The following is a 4,096-nucleotide window of genomic DNA, read 5'->3' on the forward strand; positions in this document are numbered from 1 at the left end:
TAACGACGCACTCGACACATTTTATTTACGGTTATATGGCGTCAGACATATGGTTAAGAACCACACATATTGAGAGAGGAAACCCGCTGTCGCCACTTCATGAGCTACTCTTTTCGATTAGCAGCAAGGGATCTTTTGTTAGCACCATAGACAGGATAGCACATATCACGGTCTTTGAAGTACCAGTCGTGATGCACTGGATGGAGTGAGAAATGGCCCAATGGGTCCACTGACAGGGATCGATCCCATACCGACCACACATCAAGTGAGTGCTTTACCACTGGGCTATGTCCCACCCCCTCTAGGAGGGAGTCTGTACCAAGCTGCAAACCCAGTACCTACCAGCATTATATCCAATGGCTTAATGACGACACCACCAAGGCCGATCCTGAACGTCAGTAGACAAGCGAATATATACTAGCATCCAAAAGAAACTTTATACATACATAAAATTTGTATAATGTGATCAATTTTATGTTGCTAATGGACAAGAAGCAATTTAGAAACTATCTTGCAAACATATACTCTTCAAAAAAAGTAGAGGAACATGAAATATTAATATCAACTATTAGACCACAGACATCCTAGTAAAGAACGTTCAGGTCTATTTATCAACACACTGAAACACATTCCATAGTTTGCACATGCATCACGCAATTGCCCCGTACACGTGCGTGGGGTATCATTCTCGATTTTGACAATTTCCAGGAAGGTCCATTAATCACTGTGGAACATTATTTCTGTCAATCTTTTTCATTCTGTTGATCATACAGTTGTTATTGTTTTGTTTTTAGTCATTTTCATTGTTTGAATTTATGATTTACTGATAAAAATTCGTTGACTTTCAAATTTCACTTCTGACCCCAATCGTCCTTCAAGATCTTTGGTGGTCATAAAACCTACTGTAATACTGAACTATCGGTCGTAATGTTTGCCCAATCATATAACCATTCCCCACAGCTAACATACCTTACAATTTTGGCAATTGTAAATTCTTATTAGAGTTCCCCTACTTTTTTTTGAAGAGTATATATGCATAATATAATAAATTACCTCAAACTAACATGGAAAATAATTATCGTCTGATATCGTGGTGTTATTTTTAAAATTTAACTTTGCTTTGACTTTGGGAATTTACTGGGGGTAAATGTGATTTTTACAACAACAAAAAAATGGAATTCTCAGTTTCATTTCAAAAATAACTTATTAAGCCACGTTAGAATTTATAAAAGTAATATTATACTTGTAATTTATTCAAAATAATATATCTAGTTTGCATTAAGAAATGTTATGGGGGGGGGGTGGTGAGGGGGAGGAGGTATTTGTCAAGGGGTATGTATCATTGTCATATAATATGTCTTTATATAATATTAATAATAAAAAAAGAAGAATTATTTACATTCAGATTGAGAATTTTTTTGTCCAAAATTGGTAAAAACCCCAAAAACAACCATGGCCGTTGGGTAATGCCATTTATCGAAGTCTAGAAACACATGTAGGTGTTAAAACCCTGGATATATATTTGTTTATTTTAATTTCAAAATGTAATTTTGGTTGATTAAGTTCCATGTAATGTAGTTATGTATTTATGTCTTTGTTCACCATTTTTTGTAACAAATGCCCTGTTGATTAAGGAATTATGAAGTTTGTCATTAGGGGATCGTTGTGTATAATATTGAAAAATTAAATGTTTTAATATTAGTGAACTTTGAACAGTTCAAATATACATGTAACTTTAAAAATTTGAACATTTCAAACATATTGAGATTCAGCAAATAAATGTAGATGAATTAAGGTCTCTTTTGTGTTTCAACAAAAAGTATATTGTTTTGTTTCACATGAATTACATTGTGTATCAGTTTACTATTTGTATTTTATTACCCCAGCGGTCACTCGTAACAGGAAAAATATTTTCCATATTTTCTCAGTGAAAAATATTCTGCAATGGTCTAATGGACAATACTATTGGACAGTTTGATGCTAGCTTACAAACCAATGACCTTGTCGATACTAAATATGACATCATCATGATTTGGCAAACAATGACATCATGTAGTTTAAAGAGTTTGTGCTTACAGAATTCCGTTTTTGGTGTTAAATTTGTAACAAAATGCCATTTTAATGCAATTGTTTATAGATTTTGTAGCAGAATAAAGAGAACTTTTGTTTTTGAAAATTATCTATGAACCTGATTAAATTACAAAGTTATAGCTAAGCAATTCTCAGAACAGTCCTCTATATATTTTGTGTTTTATTTTAAACTGGAGGGATTGTATTTGTGTATCATCTTGTTATTTTGAAAAGGAATATTGTATACGAGTTCCCCAGTCTTGATCTGTAATTTGTGTTGCGAAATGATACTGAAAATAATTTACATTAAAGTTATTCTGTCTGTCAAACCTGTCATGTAAAATGAAGGTTACTACTTATCAACCACATCCATAATAACAAGCACATCATGCCTGCTCCCACTGCGTTTAATAAAATATTTATCTTAATATTTGGATTAAACCAAAGAGGCTGCGATAAAAAATGTCTTGTGGGGTGTGGTGTTCATTTGTTGGAATTGAGCCCAGCTTGAAAATGCATCTTGCTAGAAATTGTAAAATTTTAACATTTATTCCTTTACACACAAACAAAATTTTACCTCCACTCATAAACTTTATTATTTCCTGAAGTAATTGGTAATTTACTGAAATATTTGGTTTGTTGTCACTATCCGACAGATAGTCTTCTACCCGATATTGTTTTAAAGTATTTTTTATACTGTAAATTATACATGATTTAACAAAGTCAATGTAATCCTCATCTTGTAATAAACTACATTTCTTACACACCTGTTGGTGAGAACATCATTGGTTATTTTTGATAACTCATGGGTTGTTTACACACATACGTGTGGTGTGTTAAGTTTCAAGACATACGACTGGCTGCTCCTAGGTGATGACGAGGTTACCAGTGCCATGCATCCAATAAAAAACAACACAGTGGAAATAGATTATACTGTGACGTATAGTATAACCAGACAATCAAGTTTCTGATGCGTAAGTTAGCTACAAGTGCAACGGTTGTAAATAACTTTTCAAATTTGCTTAAAACCTGGTTTTTTTGGGATATGTATGAAATAGAATAATACATATGTGTCTGTTAGATACCATTTATCTCACAACTCGTTGTTTAAAAATGTATCATACTCACTTTTGCTTGTTAGATGCATTTTAAAACAACTAGTTGTGAGATAAATTGTATGATACAGCCACTAGTGTATTATTCTCTATGTATTATTCAATTTCCATGTCTCTCTACCCGTTCCAGTGATTTGAATGGTCAAAAATGTGTACAACATGTGACAGATACCTCTTCTTGTATTTGTGGCCATCCAGTTGAAGATGAAGAACATTTTTTATGTTTTTGCCCAATATATGTTGCAGCTCGCAATACCCATTTACTGAACTATTATAATCTCAAGTGTCATACTTTACTATTTGGAGATTCTAATTTAAGTGTCCAAAAAAATATCTCTATATTTAAATCTGTTCAGAATTTTCTTATTAATAGTAAGCGTTTCAAGATCAATTAACCATTTAACTATTCTAACTCCTTGCTATTTATTCTTTGTTTCTTCTACACCTTCCTCTCTTCTATTCCTCCAACTATCCGTGTTATCTTTATTGTAATATTGTTCTAGCCACCTTGATGTATAACATGTATATTTGTTAAATGTAGGGAGAGGCCTTAATATAGGCACCTGCCTGTTGGCAAATCCTAAATTTAATTTGCTAATAAATATTGTTTAAACCAAGTTCAAGAAATTTAAAAGTAATTTTAATTTGTGAATGATCAGATTTGTAACATATATGAACTGTTTTATTTAACGACACACTCAACACATTTTATTTAGTTATATGGTTGAGGACATCCTGTGGCCAAGGCACCTCGACCGAGCACTTCACAGACTGAGCTGAACATAGATCTCACCTCTGGACAGGGAATGTATGACAAATTGTTCTGCACAAGAAATTTTACTAATCACATAGCAAGTGGTTGACTGTCAACTATAAACACTATATTAAACAGAAGCACCAAAACATAAAAC

Source organism: Gigantopelta aegis, chromosome 12, assembly GCF_016097555.1.
Source record: "Gigantopelta aegis isolate Gae_Host chromosome 12, Gae_host_genome, whole genome shotgun sequence".
Taxonomy (NCBI): domain Eukaryota; kingdom Metazoa; phylum Mollusca; class Gastropoda; order Neomphalida; family Peltospiridae; genus Gigantopelta; species Gigantopelta aegis.